This window comes from Lissotriton vulgaris, chromosome 3_1, assembly GCF_964263255.1.
Source record: "Lissotriton vulgaris chromosome 3_1, aLisVul1.2, whole genome shotgun sequence".
Taxonomy (NCBI): domain Eukaryota; kingdom Metazoa; phylum Chordata; class Amphibia; order Caudata; family Salamandridae; genus Lissotriton; species Lissotriton vulgaris.
Window position 1 is genome coordinate 648,727,943 of NC_141689.1, and position 26,185 is coordinate 648,754,127.

The following is a 26,185-nucleotide window of genomic DNA, read 5'->3' on the forward strand; positions in this document are numbered from 1 at the left end:
CTTCTGGATCTAAGAACATTCTGCCAGGAAGAAGGACTGCTTGCCAGGTGGGACTGACACTCTGCTGAACTGCGTGGTTGTGTTGGCCTGCTGCCTGCTTCCTTGTACCTAGGAGTGAGAAGGACTGGTCCTGCAACTCTACATCCTCCAAGAACCTAAGTGAATCCATGGGCTTGCTGACTTGTCTCCTCTTTTGAAGTCCTAGGCCCATCAAAGACTTCCTTCAACTCTGCTTTAGTTGCTGGACTCTGCCACCTGTGAGTCATGCCCTGTCAAGAAGTGCCAATCCAATCCTGGGCCTTGAAAGTAGGTTATGTCGCTGTTTCTCATCAAAAACCACACATTGTTAAATTTTAGTTGATCAGAACCGACACATCCCCTTTGACATTGCTGCAGTACCACCTCGGGGACACCTTGCACGGTTCAATGAAGGCGCGGGATGCAACTGCAAGGCTTGACAATGACGCAGTGCCTTCACCATAAAGAGTTTAATGACTTGGCAGGACCAAACAGGAAGGCTCAACAATAATGCATTGCCTTCAGCACAAAGGGGTTTGATGACAATGCGGAACCCATCAGCGGGTCCGAGTGATGAAACATCTACCCTACTGCGCGACGCATTGTGCTCTTTCCGTCAACGTATCCTCCGGCAAGGTACTGTTCTCAACGGGGCCTGTGGGGCCCGTGTATCCGGCTCGTGCTCCAATGTGGCGGGCCTGAACCTTCGATTTAGTCTGGTCAAGTGCAATCAGATGTCCCTGTGTGGCGCTTTATGCTTTTAACTCTATTACAGTTTCATCTTTCAAAAATCATATCTCAAGTTTTACGTATTGGATTTTTGACATTTTTCTCTTGTTTGCCTCATAAAAGTATTATTTATTTTTCTAAAGCGGTGTGGAGGTTTTTTGTGTTGTTTTCACTGTGTTACTGTAATTAAAGGGTTGCACAAATACTTTACACATTGCCTCTTAAGTTAAGCCTTACTGCTCTGTGGCAAGCTACCAGAGGGTGAGCACAGGTTAACTTAGGGTGTGCATCTGACTTACCTTGTCTAGGATTGGGGTTCCTGCTTGGACAGGGTACATACCTTTGCCAACCAGAGGCCCAATTTCTAACATGCTTCAGTCTCAGTTTACTGTCAGCGGCAGTTGAAGTACAGCATAGAAATAAGCACAGGCTAAGGCAATTTGCTATTGATTTTCTTGAGCCTTTTGCATAAAAAACACGATGCAAATCATAATGATGTATAAAAAGAATTTTCCTTGGTTCCAACTGAGAATCTAGCAAATGTTTTTGTAAGAAACTGGATTGTTGGTTGACTAGGGTTTGAACTCTGGTCAAACAGCCACCACAATCCGTGTCAGGGTGAGGCACAAGCCAACCATAAATTCAAAGTCAGTCAAAGGAACTTTATTCGGTTAATTAAAACCATAAAAGCAATACATAATACATAAGATCGGGTTTAAAAATACAATTAAACAAGTATAAGAATTGATTGCTACTCCTTCATAATAAACACAAAAAAGACAAGTTTAAAAAAGGATCGATAGGTATGGGGAGTACCCATTTCAGCATGGTTAGAACATTCCCACCAAAGTTTTGCTAGTGTCAGGTTTGGTGATTAGTTAATACGGCAGTTCTTAATTTATTTTGCCTGGCGGCTGCTACCAAAAAACACGCTACACCGTATGTGACCTGCACCGAGTTCAACATCTGTAGATATAATAAAGCTGGCCGTACCTGGACAAAGTTCAAGTGTTTCAGAATAGGGACAAGAAATTTTTTCCGAGGCACCAAATAGTGCTCGCAAAGCATGACCAGGTGCAAGGTGTCCTGTGTGGAAAAACAGTCACAGGTACAGGGGGGGGGGAGTTTTCTGGGGTACCCCACTCTGTATACGAGCCAAGCACGAGATGGATCAGGTTGAACCTAAACCTTATAAGCAGGAAGCGATGGTAAGGCTTGGTGACATATTTTAAATAGGGTTCCATGGCTGTAGATGTGGAAAGTTGGAAAAGTAATCTCACCGTAGGTTTACAAAGTTCTACCGTTTCCCTTTCACACTCCATCAAAGTTTGAAATTGCTGCTTGACCCTCTTTACGTCCTCTTTTTTAAGGTTTTGTGGATGAGAGTACATTTCCGGTCGCCCTAGCCTCGCGCATGCCGCTCTAACATACGCCAGCCACGGTATATTGTCAGCTTTGTCCAGAGATATACAATCTTTGAGGATACGATGATTCAAACTGATTTCCTCGTTTGTCCAGGTTTTGATCCAGCATAACACTGGGGCCATTTTTAAGAGATCAGAGACGTATCCCAAACCTATTTCATTGTGGTTTGAATGTGTGGGAGAAGATTTCGGGAGTGACAACAAGGCTCGTATAAAATTGTTTTCTGCTATTTGGATACCTGGGGTTGAAACGTAGCCCCATATGTCTGCCCCATAGGATGCGATTGCCACGCATTTAGCCCTGTAGATCCTGGTCATAGCTTCCATAGGTCTTGAACCCAGTCTTTTGGAAAAACTCAAAAGTGCTGTAGTGGATCTAATAACTCCATTCACCTTAAGTTTCATTTGAGCGTTCCAAGTTCCTTTCTCATCAAAAGTGACGCCCAAATAACAGAAGAAGGGGACCCTCGAAATTGGCGAGTTATTACAGCTAAAGGTTCTAATCTTCATGTTTTTCTTCCGTAAGCCAGCGACCATAACATGAGATTTAGCAGTATTAATCTTTAGATCGAGGGCTTCCATAAAAAGGCCAAAATGGTCCAAAAGTCTTTGCAGGCCTGTGCCAGTCCGAGCTATAAGGACAGCGTCGTCCGCGTATAGGAGGACCGGGATAGGTAACCCCCCCATGCGCGGCATGTCCAGGGTGGCTGAGTTCAAAGATTTCCCCAAGGAGTTGATGTACAGTGTGAAAAGGAGAGGGGCCAGGGTGCAGCCTTGTCTGACCCCTCTCCCTGACCTAAACTTTACTGTACACCTTCCTTCCCCTGTTACCCTAACCGAGGCAAACAAATTTAAATGAAGGTCGTGCAGGAAGTTAACCAGGGTAGTGTCCAAGCCCAGGTTGCGCAAAATAATCCACAGTTTTGAACGATTGACCAAATCAAAAGCGGATGATAAATCCATAAATCCCAAATAAAGAAGCCCCCCCTTCACCACGGTGTATTTGCTGATGATAAGGTGGAGGTTTAAACATTGGTCCATCGTCCCTCTATGTGCTCTAAAGCCATACTGTAAGTCTGAAAGGGTCCCCCCTATTCCCTTTCTTAAATATGGGCACAATAATAGAGGTGGACCAGGAAGATGGGAAGCCAGCTGCAGGTATCGCATTAAAAACGTTGGTTAAAATCTTTGACCAAAATTGTGGGTACTGGATGTAGAGATCTGCGGGGACCCCATCAGGTCCCGGAGCCTTGTGTTTGCTTGTGTCTTTTAGCGCCCTTTCAACCTCCATAGTGTTAAACTCCATAACCAAGTTGGATGAATCATGGACACTGGGAGGTGAAGTAGGTACTGTAGATTCGTAGATTTTTTCGAAGTGGCCTAGCCATCTGTTATCTTCTATGACACAGTCCATATCAGATTTCCCATTTTCAGAAAAAAAGGGCTGATTTACAATGGCCCAAAACTTTTTGCTGTCTCTCAACACATCAGATAAAAGGCTGTCCCAAGCTTCCTCCTTGATTCGGGTTTTACAATTAAAAACTGCAATTTTATATTCCTTCCTTAAGTTAGCCACTAAGAGCCTGTCTCTAGGTTTTTGTTTTAGGGCTTTCATCAGGGCACTGTGTTTTTGCGAGCATTCGTTATTGAACCATTTATGAATCTTCTTGTTCCTATGCCCGACTGACCTTCGCTCCAGGTTCTTGGAGATCCTTACACAGATCTCCTCATATGCAGCCACGACATCAGAACCCCGGGCGGTTGAATCTAAGCACACTGCCATGTTAGCCTCAGACTCTTGGGCAAGTGAATGAAAGAATTGATCAGGGACAATCATCTCTCATTTTAGGCGCCTTCCCTGATCCTTAGTCTTCAGGTCCTTTGAAGCTGCCACACCTGTCGGTCTACAGGTCCGGAAACAGTCTAGATCCAGCGCCAGGAGGACAGGATAATGATCACTGAAAGTAACAGTAACCACCCTGTACTCGCGTGCCTTTGCCAAGACCCCGTTTGAAAAAAAGATATAGTCTATGACGGTGTTGGCGTCTCTCCCGACAAAGGTTGGGGCTCTAGGATCATTCTCGATTTGATCAAATTCGAATAGGTTTAAATTCGCTAGGAAGGTCTCAAGATACCCACCCTCATTTGTGTGCTCGAAGTGGGGAATGGCTTCAGTAGGTAAACCCCCATATCTGTTGTTATAACAACCACCCTCACAGGGGTGAATATTAAAATCACCCAGGATTATCATCTCTGGGGCGGGAGTGCAATCATGCCTATAGACTGACAGAAAATTTAGCAAAGAAGTCAAATGTTCATTCACGCAGGAGGACTCCTTGGAATTATAAAAGTTAATCAATAAAAAAATCTTTGAATCAGGTAGGGTCCACTCCACCACTAACATGTTAGTGGGTGCGGTATCTAAGTTTTTTAAAAGCCCCTGCCAGTTCCAGGGAACACAATGTGAGTAGGCCGCCCTTAGCTCTCCCTCTTGCTCCTGGTACTGCAGGGGTGGAAAAACTACAGAAACCATCCAAAGAGAAACTTGTTGTGGTATCCCATGTTTCTTGGATTCCCAGAATGTCATATTGTTTTATGAACCCTTGCCATATTGGGTCTAAAGCCTTTGCATTTAAACCAGCCACATTCCAAGTGAGAAATTTACATAGTACTAAGTCTGTATTAGGGGGAATGGGCATGGGCATGCCCCGGCTCTCGCCCTCCACCAAGCTATTTCCAGATGTAAGGGATGAGTTATCTGTGGTCAAGTCCGCCGTTGCAACCTCTTTGCATAAAGAGATTGGTCTAGTCCGGCGACTCCGTCCCCCTAGGGAGCCCTGTGTATGTCAGTCAACCCAATCTGTGGTTGACAGACATTCGAAGCGATTCGCTATTGGGAAATGCAAGGGGTTAGCTGGACCATTTAGCGGCTGGTGGTAGTGATAGGGTTGGATGAGATGAGGACCGTAAAAGGGGTCGCCTTGCCGTGGTCTGCCTCCTCTACTCCTCACCAAGTTCCATCCCCCATCCCACCCCTCCACCCGGGCAGGGGTTTGTGTATCCCAGGGAAAGTTGAATCTCTGTCAACGATTGTCAGCTTGATTTTGAGGGAGATAAAAGTACGAGAGTGGTCTAGCAGTCACCGTACTCGCCTGATATCTAGGGGCCCCACTGCTGCAGATAAAGTCTACAACCTCCAGGTTCTCAAAAGTGACCACCACACAATCCCCTGGTAGATTTTTTCTGTTGCCTCCTACCCATGGGGCTCTCTCTATCATTAAGATGTTACTTGGTATGTTTGGCGGAAGGGGATAATTGCTGGATAGCCAGTGACATACTTTGTTTTTGAGAGCCTGGTATGATTCTTCTTCTGGTGAAGGGATTTCAGTAACACCAGTGAGGATAACCACGTAGGGACAAGCATCAGGGGGGAGATGAATGTTTCTCCGGGCCATGCCCTTGGTTTTGTCAGGTGCGTCAAGATTTAGAGGCTGAGATAAACCATCGCTGGATGTAGCCTGGAGGGTTGAGTTATTTTTAGATGGTATCTGGGTTGAATCTGTTTTCTTAATTTGGTCCGCTACAGAGGGCTTAGTTTTCGAGCCAGCCTGATTTGGGGTGTTACTAAGTTTCTTGGACGCCACTTTGTTGGTCTCCAATGTTTTATTTACGACCACCGGGGGCTTTGCCGATTTGGTTAGATTGGTGGCCTGGGCCGGTTTATTATTTAGAGTAAAGCTGGGGGCACTTATGTCCCTATGTATGTTTTTTAAGACCGTTTCCAAGCAGCGTAATCTTGCCTCTATGGGTTCTAGCAATACTTTTAGCATATTGAATATAGCGGTGTTATTTATGGTTGAACCAATCCCCTCCTGTGATGGTGGTATTGATAAATTACCTATATCTGCGCTAAGCTCCAAAATTTCTTCCAGACTTTGATCAATTATTGTGTCGTCTGGGAGGCTCAGAGGTAAACCAATCTTGTTGGGAAGTGGCCCCTCTGTAGAACTGGGTGGAGCAACTACCGGCTTTTCCATGTTAGGGAGATTGGGCAGAGTATGCACCTTCTTTCCTTTCGGAATGGATGGTTTGTTGGCCTTACGTTTCTGCTTGGGGATTGCCCCTTCTATCCGGCCCCTTTCTTTTGTGGTGGGTGTAGTATTACGGATGTTTGACTCGCTATGTTGCGTTCCACTCTCTGTCAAAATATTGAGGTTAGGTGAAGCCTCCAGATCCTGAACAATGTTTGAGGCAACCAAATCCCCATTGCCTCCTGAGGTATGTACTAAGGCCTGTATATCTGTCCGGGAATCAATTTTGGGTGTCTGTGCCTGTGCAATGAGGCCCAGGGAGGAGCGCTTGGCCATAGCCAAGTCTTGGGAGACTCTCCTGTCCATAAGTATTATCCCCTCATCAATTAACGCATGTGTGCGGGTGATGAAGTCATCCAAGGTCCCAGTAAGTTTTTTAGCTCCTGCAGCGGCCATGCTTCTGGTTTTACGGCAGGACATAACCCGTGTAACCCAGATTGTATGGCGATTGGGAGCTATATGTGCCCAACCGAGATTTGTGGCCCAGCCCAGCCTCCTCTGGCCTCTGAGGGCCACAGAGGGCCCGCCCTTAGCCCCGGTCGTCCCGCTCGCGTCCCGCGACGCTGAGGGCTTGCTCCTTTTCTAGCCCCTCCTGGCGCGTGTTGCGCGTCAGGGAACGCGCCGCCGCTGAGCCTGCCGGGATATGTAGTCCCGGGATGGCGGGCGCGTCTGGAGGGAGCGGTGACTGTGCTCCTGGGTTGCCGGCCGATGGTCTGCCTGGTTCCCGCCTTACAGTGTGGCCGCAAATTGCCTCACCTTGGTCCCAAACGTCTGCAGGTAATCTTTCAGAGATTGCTTTCCTCGTCCCCCCGCTACCCCGAGGGCTTGCTCCTTTTCTAGCCCCTCCTGGCGCGTGTTGTGCATCAGGGAACGCGCCGCCGCTGAGCCTGCCGGGATATGTAGTCCCGGGATGGCGGGCGCGTCTGGAGGGAGCGGTAACTGTGCTCCTGGGTTGCCGGCCGATGGTCTGCCTGGTTCCCGCCTTACAGTGTGGCCGCAAATCGCCTCACCTTGGTCCCAAACGTCTGCAGGTAATCTTTCAGAGATTGCTTTCCTCGTCCCCCCGCTCCCCCAAGGGCTTGCTCCTTTTCTAGCCTCTCCTGGCGCGTGTTGCGCGTCAGGGAATGCGCCGCCGCTGAGCCTGCCGGGATATGTAGTCCCGGGATGGCGGGCGCGTCTAGAGGGAGCGGTGACTGTGCTCCTGGGTTGCCGGCCGATGGTCTGCCTGGTTCCCGCCTTACAGTGTGGCCGCAAACGCCTCACCTTGGTCCCAAACATCTGCAGGTAATCTTTCAGAGATTGCTTTCCTCGTCCCCCCGCTCCCCCGAGGGCTTGCTCCTTTTCTAGCCCCACCTGGCGCGTGTTGCGCGTCAGGGAACGCGCCGCCGCTGAGCCTGCCGGGATATGTAGTCCCGGGATGGCGGGCGCGTCTGGAGGGAGCGGTGACTGTGCTCCTGGGTTGCCGGCCGATGGTCTGCCTGGTTCCCGCCTTACAGTGTGGCTGCAAATCGCCTAACCTTGGTCCCAAACGTCTGCAGGTAATCTTTCAGAGATTGCTTTCCTCGTCCCCCCGCCCCCCTGAGGGCTTGCTCCTTTTCTAGCCCCTCCTGGCGCGTGTTGCGCGTCAGGGAACGCGCCGCCGCTGAGCCTGTCGGGATATGTAGTCCCGGGATGGCGGGCGCGTCTGGAGGGAGCGGTAACTGTGCTCCTGGGTACTCAGACATGAGTCCCTTTCTCACTGCTCCATCAGGATTCAAGCAAGCCGGGCCGAAGACGGCTGAAATGCCAGAAACCGGTCCCCGGTAGCTTGTCTCCTTTCTGGTGAAGAATTGGCTTGGTAGTTTAGTCTGCCCTGTTCCCATGATGCACTGGGCCAGGGACAGACTGATTTGCATATAGCCAGGTTCTGAGCTGGGATGGGGCAGTGAGATAAATAACGGTGATGGATCAAGCCCTGATCCTTGGACTGGGTAAGAGTGGTCTGCTTAATTCAGACACTCTGTTCATCACCACCCCCTTTTCTGAATCGTTTTTGGCCACTATAGGTGTGGCAGGGTATACTCAGACATGAGTCCCTTTCTCACTGCTCCATCAGGATTCAAGCAAGCCGGGCCGAAGACGGCTGAAATGCCAGAAACCGGTCCCCGGTAGCTTGTCTCCTTTCTGGTGAAGAATTGGCTTGGTAGTTTAGTCTGCCCTGTTCCCATGATGCACTGGGCCAGGGACAGACTGATTTGCATATAGCCAGGTTCTGAGCTGGGATGGGGCAGTGAGATAAATAACGGTGATGGATCAAGCCCTGATCCTTGGACTGGGTAAGAGTGGTCTGCTTAATTCAGACACTCTGTTCATCACCACCCCCTTTTCTGAATCGTTTTTGGCCACTATAGGTGTGGCAGGGTATACTCAGACATGAGTCCCTTTCTCACTGCTCCATCAGGATTCAAGCAAGCCGGGCCGAAGACGGCTGAAATGCCTGAAACCGGTCCCCGGTAGCTTGTCTCCTTTCTGGTGAAGAATTGGCTTGGTAGTTTAGTCTGCCCTGTTCCCATGATGCACTGGGCCAGGGACAGACTGATTTGCATATAGCCAGGTTCTGAGCTGGGATGGGGCAGTGAGATAAATAACGGTGATGGATCAAGCCCTGATCCTTGGACTGGGTAAGAGTGGTCTGCTTAATTCAGACACTCTGTTCATCACCACCCCCTTTTCTGAATCGTTTTTGGCCACTATAGGTGTGGCAGGGTATACTCAGACATGAGTCCCTTTCTCACTGCTCCATCAGGATTCAAGCAAGCCGGGCCGAAGACGGCTGAAATGCCAGAAACCGGTCCCCGGTAGCTTGTCTCCTTTCTGGTGAAGAATTGGCTTGGTAGTTTAGTCTGCCCTGTTCCCATGATGCACTGGGCCAGGGACAGACTGATTTGCATATAGCCAGGTTCTGAGCTGGGATGGGGCAGTGAGATAAATAACGGTGATGGATCAAGCCCTGATCCTTGGACTGGGTAAGAGTGGTCTGCTTAATTCAGACACTCTGTTCATCACCACCCCCTTTTCTGAATCGTTTTTGGCCACTATAGGTGTGGCAGGGTATACTCAGACATGAGTCCCTTTCTCACTGCTCCATCAGGATTCAAGCAAGCCGGGCCGAAGACGGCTGAAATGCCAGAAACCGGTCCCCGGTAGCTTGTCTCCTTTCTGGTGAAGAATTGGCTTGGTAGTTTAGTCTGCCCTGTTCCCATGATGCACTGGGCCAGGGACAGACTGATTTGCATATAGCCAGGTTCTGAGCTGGGATGGGGCAGTGAGATAAATAACGGTGATGGATCAAGCCCTGATCCTTGGACTGGGTAAGAATGGTCTGCTTAATTCAGACACTCTGTTCATCACCACCCCCTTTTCTGAATCGTTTTTGGCCACTATAGGTGTGGCAGGGTATACTCAGACATGAGTCCCTTTCTCACTGCTCCATCAGGATTCAAGCAAGCCGGGCCGAAGACGGCTGAAATGCCAGAAACCGGTCCCCGGTAGCTTGTCTCCTTTCTGGTGAAGAATTGGCTTGGTAGTTTAGTCTGCCCTGTTCCCATGATGCACTGGGCCAGGGACAGACTGATTTGCATATAGCCAGGTTCTGAGCTGGGATGGGGCAGTGAGATAAATAACGGTGATGGATCAAGCCCTGATCCTTGGACTGGGTAAGAGTGGTCTGCTTAATTCAGACACTCTGTTCATCACCACCCCCTTTTCTGAAGCGTCTGGAGGGAGCGGTAACTGTGCTCCTGGGTTGCCGGCCGATGGTCTGCCTGGTTCCCACCTTACAGTGTGGCCGCAAATCGCCTCACCTTGGTCCCAAACGTCTGCAGGTAATCTTTCAGAAATTGCTTTCCTCGTCCCCCCGCTCCCCCGAGGGCTTGCTCCTTTTCTAGCCCCACCTGGCGCGTGTTGCGCGTCAGGGAACGCGCCGCCGCTGAGCCTGCCGGGATATGTAGTCCCGGGATGGCGGGCGCGTCTGGAGGGAGCGGTGACTGTGCTCCTGGGTTGCCGGCCGATGGTCTGCCTGGTTCCCGCCTTACATTGTGGCCGCAAATCGCCTCACCTTGGTCCCAAACGTCTGCAGGTAATCTTTCAGAGATTGCTTTCCTCGTCCCCTGCTTCCTTGTACCTAGGAGTGAGAAGGACTGGTCCTGCAACTCTACATCCTCCAAGAACCTAAGTGAATCCATGGGCTTGCTGGCTTGTCTCCTCTTTTGAAGTCCTAGGCCCATCAAAGACTTCCTTCAACTCTGCTTTAGTTGCTGGACTCTGCCACCTGTGAGTCATGCCCTGTCAAGAAGTGCCAATCCAATCCTGGGCCTTGAAAGTAGGTTATGTCGCTGTTTCTCATCAAAAACCACACATTGTTAAATTTTAGTTGATCAGAACCGACACATCCCCTTTGACATTGCTGCAGTACCACCTCGGGGACAGGCCTTGCACGGTTCAATGAAGGCGCGGGATGCAACTGCAAGGCTTGACAATGACGCAGTGCCTTCACCATAAAGAGTTTAATGACTTGGCAGGACCAAACAGGAAGGCTCAACAATAATGCATTGCCTTCAGCACAAAGGGGTTTGATGACAATGCGGAACCCATCAGCGGGTCCCAGTGATGAAGCATCTACCCTACTGCGCGACGCATTGTGCTCTTTCCGTCAACGTATCCTCCGGCAAGGTACTGTTCTCAACGGGGCCTGTGGGGCCCGTGTATCCGGCTCGTGCTCCAATGTGGCGGGCCTGAACCTTCGATTTAGTCTGGTCAAGTGCAATCAGATGTCCCTGTGTGGCGCTTTATGCTTTTAAGAACTCTATTACAGTTTCATCTTTCAAAAATCATATCTCAAGTTTTACGCATTGGATTTTTGACATTTTTCTCTTGTTTGCCTCATAAAAGTATTATTTATTTTTCTAAAGCGGTGTGGAGGTTTTTTGTGTTGTTTTCACTGTGTTACTGTAATTAAAGGGTTGCACAAATACTTTACACATTGCCTCTTAAGTTAAGCCTTACTGCTCTGTGGCAAGCTACCAGAGGGTGAGCACAGGTTAACTTAGGGTGTGCATCTGACTTACCTTGTCTAGGATTGGGGTTCCTGCTTGGACAGGGTACATACCTTTGCCAACCAGAGGCCCAATTTCTAACATGCTTCAGTCTCAGTTTACTGTCAGCGGCAGTTGAAGTACAGCATAGAAATAAGCACTGGCTAAGGCAATTTGCTATTGATTTTCTTGAGCCTTTTGCATAAAAAACACGATGCAAATCATAATGATGTATAAAAAGAATTTTCCTTGGTTCCAACTGAGAATCTAGCAAATGTTTTTGTAAGAAACTGGATTGTTGGTTGACTAGGGTTTGAACTCTGGTCAAACAGCCACCACAATCCATGTCAGGGTGAGGCACAAGCCAACCATAAATTAACCTGAGTTCAACCCTTTGGCACAGAGCAGTCAGGCTTGACTTAGAGTCAATATGTAAAGTATTTTGGCAACATTTCATACAGTAATACAGTGAAAACCCCTCTCACACAGGATCCCATATCAAGTTAGAAAAACAGAGCTTTCCTTAATGAATACAAGACCTAAACAACAAAGCTCCAATCAGTAGAACAAGAGATATGCAATATTAAGGATTTTAGTGGAAAATAGTGGCAAAAAGCTAAAAAAAAGTACCAAATATGGACATCTTGTCTCGCTGTACTGGGACAAAGTCAAAATCAAGCCAAGCGTGATGGAGCATAGGCTGGCTACAGAGATCCAGCTTGGCAAGCTGAACAAAGTATCTTAAATTCTGGTTTGCTGAACTTTGCGAGGTTCAGTGTCGAAGAAACATCGCACAGCCGAAGTGATGAGCCGGTTCCAATCTGCGTCAAGGCTGTAGAGCGGGTCTTGCATTCTTCTCGAGGATCTGATCGATAATGGCTTGCAATGAGAATTCTGGTTATGATGGTACGTCATGCAGTTGAGGTAATGCGTCGGTACCAAGGAGCGGAGTACGTCATCGTCATTGAGACTGTGTTACGCAGCAGCCATTCTAGTGGACTGTGTTGCGATGCAGGTATTTGCAATGGGTCCAATACATGCATCAGCTATGATGCATCAGCTATGCCTGGGTTTGCGCCCTACTGCAGTTGAGATTCAGCGATTCCGCTGGATTACAAAGGCTGGTATAGCGCCTTAAGGCCACTTCTGAGTGTCCAGGACTGGCACTGCCCGGCAAGGTAGACTCACAGATGGTAGAGCGCAGGTGCAAGGTTGTTGGAAGTCTTTTGTGTTCCTGAGGCTTCAGATCAGTAGTCCGGCCAACTAGCCCTTGGACTCAATCTGGGTTTCTGGATTCAAGAGTTGAACATCAAGTCCTTCCCATCCAGGCAAGAGGGCAGCATGTCAGTCCTTTGAAGCGCAAGTCAAGCAGAGTGGCAGTCCTTTCAGTAGCACAGCAGTCCTTCTTCCTGACAGAGTATCCACAGTTCCAGAAGTGTACTGAAAGGTTGCTGTATTAGGTCTGGTATTCTAGATGCAGGCCTTTGAAATGCACATGTTCCTGCCCTTCCTAGCCCAGGCTAACTACAGAGGGTGTGCAGCCCTTTGTTTTGAGACAGGGCAGAGCCTATTCTCGAGTAAGTGGGACTGGGCCCAGTTCCTCTCTCCCATCCTGCCAGTGATGGTCCCTCCAGGTAAACCTAAGTCTCCTATTGTATGTTGCTGTCCTGGAGGAACACACAAAGCCTAACTGCCAACTACACCTAGGCCTGTGACCCAGACAAAGACTGCAGGCACCAAATGGTTAAGGCAGGAAAATCAAAACTTTCTAAAAGTGTCATTTTCACTTCACCATAAATTAGACTTTTTTCAATACAACCCCAAAGGCACAAAACATGAACTGGTTACTTGCTCCCATTTGGAAATAACAGCTTATTAAATGTAGTAAGGTAACTCCAATGTGATCCTATAGGAGAGGTAAGCCTTACAATAATGTAAAACAAATGTAAGACTTTTTCATTACCAGGCATGTTAAACTTAAAAGCACATGTCCACCGTTTTGAATACACTGCACCCTCCCCTCTGGGCTATCCAGATCTACCTAGGGGTGACTTGTGAAATAAAAAGGAAGGTTTGGGCCTGGTAAAAAGTTTATTTTGCAAGGTCAAAATGGCAGTTTAAAACAGCACGTACAGGCTGCATTGGCAGGTCTAATACATGTTTAAAGTGCTATTTCATTGGGTGGCACAATCAGTGCTGCAGACCCACTAATAACATTTCATTTGCAGGCCCAAGACACAGGCAGTGCCACCTTACTAGGGACCTACCAGTAAATCAAATATGTCAACTGGAAATAAGCCAATTCTACCATCTCTAAAGGAAAAAAGCACAAGCACTTTAGCACTGTTTAGAAGTGGTAAAGGGTGCAGAGTTTTAAAAGCCAACGAAATTGGGTTCAGAAAACAGGAGGGGGAGGCAAAATGTCTGGGGATAGATAACCCTGCAGAAAAGGCCAAGTCAAACTATTTTCTACTGGAATTTTTCCCTTCCAATACAAACTCCTATGCCTAGGCAATTTTAAAAACATTTCAAACACTGTTACTGCAGTGTGTGAGCTGCTCGGAGAAATACATGTGTTTCTCCAGATTTTCTTTTGCCTTAAGGAGGAGTCATTTTTGACATGAGGACTAGTCTGAGACTTTTATAAGATAGGGCTTTACATCAAAAACCATGGATGCTTGCACTGGAACATCTATGTACCATCCATGTAACTCCCCCTTGACACTAAGGGTTCGATTACGAACTTGATGATGCAGTGGCGGGACCGCCGACCACCTTACCATCAAACCCACGTGAGAACTGCCCGCTGTCTAATTCCTTTTTCAGTTATTGGCAGGCGTTTTCTTTGGCTTTATAGGCACCACTATGGGAACGTCAAAAACAGTTCCAGTACTGCTTGGACTGAAAAGTCAATGCTGTGCTGGAACTTCCGTGCATACACACGGGGCAAAATGTGTGCCCCCCATTGTGCCTCCACAGAGCGTGAGTCAAAAGGGGGCTCTGTGGGGCCCCCTTTATTTCCTCTCCACCAATGTTTTCATGGAGGAAGAACCGCCATGAAAACCCTGGTGGAAAGGAAACTCGCAATATGCTTGGTGGGACCACGGCAGTCTCACCAAGCATATGGATACCTCTGGACCACAGAATAACCGCCTGGGAATGGTGGTTCCCTGCCAGAGTCGGCTGTCCCAGGGCGGCACGACCACTAAGGTCATAATGTGGTGATTGTAAGACCGCCACCACTTCCAACCATGAGTCTGGCGGTCTAAGGACTGCCAGACTTGTAATCAGGCCCTAAGTGGTGCAAAGCAGCAAACAGCTCTGTTTGCACTGACAAGGGCACTTTTCCAGTGCTAAGAAAGTTTTGTGCTGGAAAATAAATAGCGCTTCAAGAACTTGTGCTGTATTGTGTCCCTTTGATGACCTTGTGGTGGCACAAAGTCTTCACAAATCTGCCCCTTTGTATAATTTACAACTTCCAGCACAAATGTAGTGTCTTATGAAGAATAGATGCAGTTATCTACATAGGGATGATTACGAGTTGCTCTTTAAATTCTATCCAGTGAATAACCTCTTGTTTACGCGTAGATTGGAATTACGAGTTGTTAGGTATTTAACACATCCGATAATTATCAGTAGTACAAGCACTACCATGCCGATAGCCCTGTTTTTGATTGGACTCTTGCAGGGCTGCTTGAAGGAAACTGTAACTGGCAGAAAACCGGCAGAGATCTCCAGGATATTGACAGTCCCTGGACACGAGGGTTTCTAGGCATCATGGTATTCCAAGCACTCCTTAGCAAAAGGGGAATTCTGAAGATTGTGCCTTAAATGAAACACCCACAATGCGCTTTTGTCAGGATGTCTTGTAATATTAAGGATTACAATAAAGCCTTGAAATAAAAACAGCTCTCACTCTGCTTGGCTTAGGGAATCCCCAAGTACTCCTAGTCTACTGCCCATTCCTAGTAGGCCAGAATGTATCCCTAGGAGCTTTCTCTGCACCCTGGAGGTGAAAAAAGTAGCTACCACCAGCTCTCTGGTGACAGATGCGCCTTTGATGCATCATCTTCATTCGTCCTCATGTAAAAATTAATAATTGGCATCAATCTCTCAAATGAAAGATATTTGGTGGTCCACTGAAAGACTGGGAATTTTGCCATCTCTTCCTATCTCCACTACTCTCTTGTGATTTGCTGCTATGTGGCATGCAGTGGTATCTTAGCAGAGGGAAGCTTCTGCTTCTCACTGCCATGGTTAAAATCAGGCTCTTAATTCTTTTATTTTATACATTCCACTGTTGTACATATTGGATCTGTTATGTGTGTGTCATTAAATGAAATAAACTGCTTAAGAAGAGCTGTGCTGTAGAAAGATTGTGTTTAGTGAATTTTGACTACAGATGTGAGTGAAGTTTAAAGCTGGCCACAGAAATACTCTAGAATACTTTGCCTCTGTCCCTTAGTAAAGAGTTCCAGCTTCCGAAATTTTGTTTATCATGTAGCTCTGTATATTTATATCTATTTACGATTTCCAATCTTTTTATCCAATATCACCAATAAACTAAAGTGAATGTCGTGCTTTAGAAACAAAGGTGATATAAAATTTAAATAACATGAATTGTTTTAGTTAGCTCAAATACACTGTATTAAATTAAAGGACCATGATCTCTCCTTAGGGTCGATTACAAGTTCAATACCTTCATTTTAATATTCTTGATAAATTTGATTATTTATGCGCATATTTTTCTATAAACTTCATCTCTATCTCTAGTTCCATTCTTCAAACTATAAAACAACACATGCTCTTAAAAGGTTTCTTACCCTTTTCGAATGTCATCTGTATCTATAATTCATTGAGAATGTTAAGGGGCCAGCTGGACAAATTAGTTAAGTTTAAAAGCACGGGTTCAATCGTTTCTGCAAGGGATAAAGGATCCAAATCTGCAAAACATCTGTTTTTCACGTTGAACAGATTTGTACAGTTGGATACAGTATTTTCCAGCTGGTTTCTATTTCATTCAAATTAACTCCTAGTCTCTTTTCCCAAAATATTAATTTCTTAATATAGAGTAGATGGATTCATTAGAGAACAAATTATCAACTTTATGCGCGTTTGGCATTCTGAAAACATTTAGAAATTGAGCACATATGTTCATAATGTCAAAGGATTAAATGGTAAAATGACTCGAGAGGCTGAAAATTAATCATGGAAAATGTATCGGTTTGCTAGGACGCACTTTTTATTATACAATTCATGAATCAATAAAAGCATGGTATCACTTGATATGTTCAGTAAAGAAAATATTAGTATCAATTATTTCTAACGTCAGTTCTTTTTTTTTCAAAGATAGAGGCAAGACAATTAAATTGCAAATATATTCTTTGTTGCTAAACAGAGTGCTAGAAAGATATTACTCCGAACAAGCATCCTTTCTTCTATTAGGCATGATTTGAATTTCGATTTTGACATGCCCTATGATGATTCCCACCAATATTGGGTGATATGGAGTATAACGATCACAAAAAAACAACCTGTAGTGGAGTTGTAACCTACCAGTTCTACCTGGCAAAATAGACCTTTTTCCAGGCCAGCCCCAAACCTTCCCATTTAGTACACATATGTCACTCCTAAGTTAGGCATTAAATAAAGGCTTTTAGAGCAGGGTGCATTGCATTTAAAATGTAAGACATCTGGGTTTAAGTTTTACATGTTCTGGTAATGAAAACTTCTCAGTTTGCTTTCCCTACTGTAGGCCTATCTCTCACATTGAATAACATGGGTTACCTTCCTACATTTAATGGGTACTAACTTCGGATTGGGAGCAGGTAGAAATCTCATGTTTGGACTCAAACTAATTCTAATATTAAATTCTCTTTAACAGTAAAGTCAGATTTCACGGCACAATTCTGAAAATGTCAATTTTAGAAAGTTGCCATTTTCCTGCTCAAAAGTTGCTGAGGCCTTTTATTAGTTACCAGTTGCCTAGGCCTGGTAATGGCTCCCCATCAAGTATGCCTATTGGGCCAAGATAGAAAACAATAGGAATTGAGTGTAGCTGGAAGAGGGTCATCCTACCAGCATGACTGAGGGTGGAGCTGTCGGCTTGTTCAAAGGGTTTGCCTACAGCACACACAAGGGAACCTGAAACCAACCTTTTGTCACCCCAGGCTTCTTGGAGTCTTGTCAGTAGAAGCGCAGAACATTCCAGGACAAGATGTGGGGTAGGACAGAGTGTTCCCCCTACACATAAAGGGTGGCCCCAGGTATAAATATTGAACCCTCAGACCCACTCCTCAGTACACTCCTACAACTGCAGATATTACAGAAGAAATGCCTTGTTCTCCCGAGGACTGCCCTGCTGCTCCCAAAGGACTGTCCTGCTGCTTGGGACTTGTCCCCCAGTAGACATCCCTGCTGCTTAAGGTCCGCTTTGTTCCTCAGAGGAATGCCCAGCTGATTGAGGCCTGGCCTGGTCAATGAGAAGGAAGACTGGGCCTACTCCCTTTATCCTAGGCTAACCTGAGTGACTTCAAGGGTCAGTCGGATGACCTCCAGTTCTGAACTACAGAGACACAGGAAGTTCCAGATGCCTTCCTGCAACTCCTTGCTGACCTGCTGCAACTGCACCTCTCTGGACATGCAACTGAAATTGCCTGCTCCTTGCTGGACTCTGCAAGAGTTAGTCCCAGAAATGAACTCTGCGACGCCTGACTGGATCTTCGCACTACTTTAATGGCCTGGCCTTGTGATGCCAGGCCTGCTCTTTTTGTCTAAATCTATTCATCAAAGCACATTCTATTATTCTAAATTGGTTTGAGACTTGTGTTTTCATTTTATTACTCTTTTTGGGTTGCATACATTCTATAAACAAGCCAGCCTAGCTATCAGAGGGTTAAGCAACGTTTTATTTTGTTACTTTATGTTTTACCTTGAGAATGTCTGTGGTTGTTGCCTGAGTGGGGCTTCAGCCCCTCAAACAATTAACAGATTTCTGACAAGGTGACAAATTAGCACACACAATTTATGTCCATTAGCAGCACAAAACTAACTTTGTCAACAAATAATACAGTACTTTACTGTTTCCCTATCAAAACCCACCCTTCCAGGCCATTTGCCCTCATCTCCACCAGACTAACTTAAATCTTAGTGTTGACTTCTTGAGAAACAAAAGTATACACCTTGTTTGACCCTGAAAAACTTTTGTAGGCTCATGGATCCATTCCAGCTACACCAGCACCAGATTAAAAGCAAAGCTTCCATTCTTGTTCTTTTGATCACACATTCACTGCTCTCAAAGGATGGGAGATCAGTTTGTAAACCTCTTCATTTTTTTTACCTGACACCTGCTTAAGTGCGTGGGAGGTCTTTATGCAATGCTGCCTAGATTGACCTGAAAGTTCCTTGCTGTGGCTGGCTGAACTATTGAATTTATTTGCCCTACACGTTTGTAGGTCCCCTTCTCTGTTCTCCATCTCTCCACATATGATGTTGTCTAGGTCTCTTCTGAGTTACAGTATGTGGTGATATGACAGATTCATCTGTATGCAGCAGGACCTAGGTGCAGGCCACCCATATGTGCCAGTGCTCCCTGTAGGCACTGGTCATGGATTTTAGTCATTCACTTTAGCCTCTTAGAGTATGTCATAGCCTGTGGCCACACCTTGCGCAGAACTTCTCTGTTACAAGGTATAGCCTCTCTTTATGGTGTGTTCTAGCCCTTGTACTCAGAGAATTCACTGTAGTTAACCTTAAGCCATATGGTGTAGGGCATGGCCACTAGCCATGGCATGTGTCTCACAACCCTGCTCTCAGAACCTCTGTGCATGGCCTTTGCAATTGCCCAGAATGACATGGGCACAAAACAGGACCACCAGCTACAGATTGTATCATTCCACTGTGCTTTTAGAGCACATTAAGCATGCCTTTGATGGTACACCCTATGACCTGTGCTCAGCTACTCTGACCAGAAAACATAATATGTTATAAAACATCATTCAGCTGTGTGGAGTAGGATCTAAGCTTTGAGCACATCCTGTGGCCTTAATTCACTGCACATGGTCTAAAATCATGTGCAGTGTGTTCCGAGAGCTTGGCATACTCTCTCTCCATATATTGTGCAAAGACATGTAGCCTACAACCTGATGCACAGGGCTGTAAGCCATACACAGCAGGTTCTACATGCACAGGAGGGAGGCACCAAGTGCGGCTGAGTATCTATATATTCAGTGGCATAATGAAACTGTGCACTTGCCATAAACGCAGACATGCCCCTTGGCTAGTTCCCAATTAATCTCAGAGGATTCTTTTAATTTTGTATGTTTGTGATCCACAAATTTAAAATCAGTTCTGCAGATGATCTAAAATGCTACCTGACATAGTTTCTCAAATTTATGGGGTCAATGTGTTTACACTTGAAAGGACATTCTAAATTTAAATCTACAGAACCCATAGTGCAAAATATTTTTAATAAGTGCAGGATCTGCACCTCTAGGGTTGGGAAAGGCCTCCCTGCTGCCTGAGAACCTTACTTTCCATGGACATGAATTAGATGACTTTCTTTTTATCATCATGTGTTTAGTGTATCTGTATTTGTTGGAATTTATGAATTTATGATCTAAATACACAAAATAATAACTCTGACAATGTCCCTAACTACAATCTCCCTAAAACCAATGAGCATATTTTAACCAAAACTACAAAAAATGTCATATTCTTAGTAATATTCAATAGTCATTTAGAGTACCAAAGAACAAAAGGGCCCTATTGTGTTTATTAATTACATCTATTTATTTGCAGAGCATGCACCTAATCACAGTGGTAGTACAGTACTCTTCATGAAATCACAATTACAATAAAAGATTCAGAGAAAATGTAGATACATCATGTAAGAAATGTAGACAATATTTGAGAGGGGTGGAAGACGCACTTAAATAATTATTACAGTTCTTGTCAGGGTGAACCTTGTAAGTCTCAAAATAACCATGTGCTTAACCCTCTGGTAGCTTGGCACTAAAGCAGCCAAGCTTAACTTAGCAGCAATGAGTAAAGTATTTATGCAACACTCAAACAGTAATCAATCAATCAATCAATCAGCATTTATAAAGTGTGGCTAATCCCCCAAATGGGTATCCAAGTGCTTGCAGGTCCCGGAGCCTTATACGAACAGCCAGGTCTTCGGGGTCACGTAGAATTCCAAAAGTGATGGTCCGGGGTTGCGTAGGAAGGCTGTTCCAGGTCTTTGCTGCGATGTGGTAGAGGGAGCATCCTCCACTTCTGCTTAGGTAGATGTGGGGAGTTTGGGTAAGTAAAAGGGAGGCAGAGCGTAGGCTTCTCAATGGTTTTTGGAAGTTTAGGTGGTGGTTAATGTATGCAGTTCCTTGCTTGTACAGAGCCTTGTGTGTGTGGGTCAGCAACTTGAATTTGCATCTCTTCTGTACGGGGAGCCAGTGGAGTAGACTTAGGTGGGGTGTGATGTGGGTTCGGTGGGGAAGGCCATGGATGAGTCTGGCTGTGGCATTCAGTATGGCCTGAAGTCTCTGTAGGATGTGTACAGCAATGCCTATGTAGACAGCGTTACAGTTGTCTAATCGGCTGCTGATGAGGGCCTGTGTCATGATGCATCTTGTGTGTAGCGGTAGCCACTTGAAGTTCTTGCGTAGCATGCATGTTGTAATGCATCTGTTTAAGTTGGTTCTGGGGGTGGCGGGGTTGTTGGTGAGTGAGAGGTGAGTTGGGTGTCATTTGCATAGGAAAGTATGTTGAGACCGTCTGATCTCATGATGTTGGTCAGCGGGGTCATATACGCAGTGAAGAATGTGTGGCTGAGGAATGAGCCCTGAGGGTCACTGCAAGTGATCTCCTTAGGTCCAGAGCTGAAAGGTGGGAGGTGGGAGGTGGATCCTCAGGATTCTTCTGGTGAGGAAGGAGGTGATACATCTGAGCGCATCCCCTTGGATGCCGATGTGGTGGAGTCTTTTGATCAGCGTGTGGTGGGATACAGTGTTGAAGGCTGCTGAGAAGTCAAGGAGGATCAATGCTGCTGTTTTTCTTCGGTCAAGGAGGGTTCAGAATTCATAGGTGGCTGCTGTGATTGCGGCAGAAGCTGAATTGGAAGGCTTTGAGTAGCTGGTTCTGCTCCAGGTGTGTTATGAGTTGATTGTTGATGATATTTTCCAGTACCTTCACTGGGAATGGGTGCAGGGAGATTGGCTGGTAGTTTTTGAGTTAGCTGGGGTCGGTAGAGGGATTTTTGAGTAGTGGTCTGACTTTGGCGTGTTTCCAGGCATCGGATAATGTTGCAGTGGTGATAGAGGTGCTGAGTAGAGTGGTGAGTTCCTGGCCGAACCTTTGTTTTTGAGGTTAAAGATTTGGTGCAGGCATGGGTCTGTGGGAGCTCCAGGGTGGATGGATTTCATGGTGGAGGTGGTGTTCTTGGTGGAGAGCATGTTCCAGGTGGTAAGTGTATGGTTCATGTCGGTTACAGTGGTGGCATATCCATCAAGGAAATCCATAGGTGTGAGTTGGGGTTTGAAGTTTCTGTATGTGGTTGCGATCTTGTTGTTGAAAAAGTTGGTGAGGTTGTCACACAGCTCATGTGAGGGTATGATGTTGTTTTCACTGGAAGTCGGTTTGGAGAATTCTTTAACTATGTTGAAAAGTTCCTTGGTGTTGTTGGTGCTGGTTTTGATGCATGCATCAAGAGAAGTCTTCTTTCTTGTCCTCAGCAGGTGGTGGTAGAGGTTGAGGAAGGTCTTGAAGACTGCCATGTCGGAGGTGTCCTTGCTGGAGAGCCAACTCCTCTCCAACTGTTCGCTGTCTCACTTCACTGTTCTGAGTTCTTGGGTGTATCAGCTGGCCTTTTTGGAGGATTTTCTCTGAATGTTGCTATTGATTGGGACAATGCTGTCTGCACAATTGGTGATCAAGACGTTGAAATTTTTCACTCCCTGTATGAGGTTGGTGGTGGTAGCAGGGTTAAATGTGTTGATGGCATTCGCCCAACTGGTCTCTGAGATTTTGCTTGAGCTCCGGTGAGGGGCATTGGTCATCTTGGGGGTGGCAGTGTAGGGGCTTGAGATGCTGAAGTGGATGATGAAGTGATCGGTTCATGTGAGTTCTGTGAAAAGTGTGTATTTGATGCGGATGCTAGAGGTAAAAATTGGGTTCAGTGTGTGTCTTGCGGTGTGTGAAGGGTCGTGGACAATCTGAGTCAATCCGAGGTTGCTTATACTGTCAAGGAGATGTGCGGTACTTTTATTATTGGGGTCATCAATGTGGAAATTTAGGATGTTGAGGAAGATGTAGTACTTGGAGTCTAAGGCTATGGGTGCAATGAAGTCTGCAATGGTGTTGCAGAAGCTGGAGCATGGGCCTGTGGGTCGGTATGCATGTTGCCTCTGATGGTTGTCTTGTCGTCCATATGGGGGTTAAAGTTGAGATGTTCCATTGGGTGGTGGTGTTGTCAATGGTGGTGGTAAACTGTATGGTCTCTTTGTGGAAGATGGCTATTGAATGTTAAGTGTTAAATGTTAAAAAATTATTTGTAGAGCGCACTTACACCGGTTGGTTTCATTTAACATTTAACAAGGGTGTAGAGCTCAGCAATGGTGTATCTTCAGGGGGCAAAAGTGCCAGGGGTCATGACGCGGTCATGACATGGATGTGGGCGCGGTCCAGGCACAGATGGGCTTGACCTTATCCCCATCTGACACACCATAGGCACGTCCACTGAGCTCTCGTACTGCATCTTGCATTAGGCAGGTCCTGGGGTGGGCGGGGCTTCTGTTGGTGGGAAGAACAGTCAGTGAGTAAACCAAGTCCAGAAAACCCAAGCGGGATAATTTGGGCAGCTGCAGTATTACTGAATCAATCTGTATCAAGCAGGACCTGGAGGCCACAGGTAAGGGGCACGCTAGGTGTCCAGGCGCCTACTCCTGTAATAAAGTTAAAACACAATATAAGAAAAATCCCAAGCCTTCATGGAGAACTGCTGTTCCCGCTAGCAAGGGCTGTGAGAACGTTGTTGTCAGTGCAAGGAGCAGGTCATGATTCACAGACGGTTGCTGCTGTAGTGTCCTGAGCTGGTCTTCTCTGGTGCTTCATGTTGGTGGTCGAAGCTGGCTGTTGGTGCGAAGAGCATGTCTCACTGGAGCTTCGCGTTGGCAGTCATCATGGACAGTCAGTGTGAAGAGCAGGTCCTGCCAGAGCTTTTCATTACGGATGGTAATTCCTTTGTGAGGCAATGTAACTTCACAGATGTGAGGAGCCCACAACTTTTCTATCTTCACCTTGAGTTCAAGAGGAGCACACTCTGATGGCCTCTGATATTCCAGGACCTAGGGACAACCTCTTGGGGATCAGGATTCACTTCAGCAGAGCCAAGCAGAAGGGCTCAAGTAGTTCCAGGCAGGTCCAGTTGTTGCTGGTCAGCTGGGCAGTTGCAGGGAGGCCTCTGAAAGCTTGTTGTGTCCCTTTAGCTCAAGCAGGATGTCAGCCAGCTGGCCCTTGGAGTCACTTATGGGGAATAGAGGTTTGACGTAAGCAGGTCCACTCTTCCTTCTTCAGAGAGCAGGGCAGTCCATCTGAATCTTCCACAAGTCCAGGAATGTTCTGATGAGAGGTTGTGAATGTTCCACTCACTTTTTCAAACCTTCCCCCCTTTCCTGCATTTGGCTGCAAAGTATCTAGAGTAACAAAGGGCAGGCAGACCTCGTTGTGAGCTGCATTTGTCAGTGGCAGGGCAAGCAGCCCTTAGAAGTCAGGAAGCGGGTTAGCACGCCCTGAGGCTACCTCAGGAAGGATGGGTGAATCCTCCAAGGACATCCTGCTCAGGAGCGCAACTCCCTGCCCTATGTCAATGGCCCTTTTGTCCCCATGTCTGTAAGGAATACACAAAACCCCAGAGGAGAGACATTCATAGCCATTTGAACCTGGAAACTGGCAGAAACCACATTCGATTAAGGCAGAAAAATGCCAACTTTCTAAAAGTGGCATTGTTAGAATATCGACTTACAATCCAACTTCAGCATCAAAGAGGATTTTAAATTACAATCCATTTGAGTGGAAACACCATTTGCCTATCTGGTCTGAAACTGAAGTTATCTCTTATTATGTTAAATGAGGTAACCCATTGTTAGTCTATGGGAGAGATGGCCTTTCAGCAGTGAAAAATGTATTTTGGAGATTTTCCCTTTTAGGTCATATAAAACTTAATTGCACATGCCCTACTTTTTTTAAAACAATGCACTGTGCCCCCCCTATATTAGGGGTGACTTATATGTATCAAAAAGAAGGTTCAGGCCTGGCAAAAGTCTTATTTTTTCAGGTCAAAAGGTCATTTGAAATTGCACTTCAGGCTCTGGTGGCAGACCAGAGACATAATTTACAGGGCTACTTAAGTAGGTGGCACAATGAGTGCTGCTGCGCAGGGGCATCATTTAATTTACAGTTCCTGGGTACATGTAGTGCCATTTTATAGGGGCCGATAAGTAAATGAAATGTACCTATCAGGTGTTGGACAATTTAAAATTATTTTCAAGAGAGACCACACCTACTTTACCACTGGTTAGTAGGAGTAAAGTGTACAGAGTCCTAAAAGCCAACAAAAATGAGTTCCACAGAGGAAGGCAAGGAGGGGAAAAATCACAAGGTGAAGTGTTGGATTCTGATTCACAAAGTTTTTGATGTAATAGCCATTTGGGGTTCTTTTGACCTACTCTTGAATTTCAAGGCCTAAGTCCTACTGCACATAGATGAAAGCTGTTGCACAGCTATTTTTGTTCTTTGGCACAGGGATTGAACACGGGTCAAGATGTGCAATGCTAAAGGCTATGCTCAGTGGGATTAATAAGCACAGGTCTTTACCCAAGTCATTCTGTTTACTGACAAAGGCCATGCACAGTAAGTTCTGGAACTATGGTAGTGAGGCCCACAAAACAGCTGTTGTAATGCCCCCCAATACATACCTTGATGTGCATGGACATACTTTAAGTAGAGTCACTTCTGGAAATACAAGCATTGGATATGGGGAGTGGCCAGAAGGCTATGCATTGTTTTCAGATGGGATGTATGCAGGGTGTTATTAGACACCACGCTATGCTCTCAGATCTCACTGTACATGCATGAAGGGCATGCCCAGTGGCTTTGAGGGTCAAAAGAACTGGGTTCAGAATGTGGTCATAGGGCACATCCCATACCTAAAATCTGCTGGACAGCGATGAAGGCCATATGTAGCTGGCGTAAGCATCTTTTGCTTCTCTTGTGCAATTTGTCTTTTTTATGAGTTGAGATGTCAGTGTTTAGGGATGAGTAAGTGAATCATGACAGTTTGAGATTAATATGGGAGCCATCAGGGATCTCCTTGTAGGGGTGGCATGTTCTGAATTCCTCATCTTACTCCTTTTTTAAGGTGTGCTGCCGCATATAGGATGACATTTAGTAGGCCAGCTAGCATTGTATTGATGCCATCTTGGACTGAAAGACCCATACCATAAACAGCAGCTTTTGTTTAGATGGGGATTGATGGAACACTTCCATTTTCATAGACTAGGAAGATAGAAGAACACCATCAATATGTTTTGGTTTATTGTGAAGTTGAGTGATTTAGTAAGGGGACAATCTTAGGGGATGTGCAACATCTAAACTTGGGGGGAATATTTGTGTTCTAAGAGGCCTATGTATGATTTTGTATGGTTCATTTTGTGCGTTCTTCCAATATATCTCTGTCTCCATGAGAGTTATCTTAGAAGGAATTGATATTCAAAGGCAAAGTCGAATGTCGTCATCATATTGATGAAGGTAGATCCTATTTTTCAGGAGCATTAGCGACAGAGAATCCAAGTAGAGATTA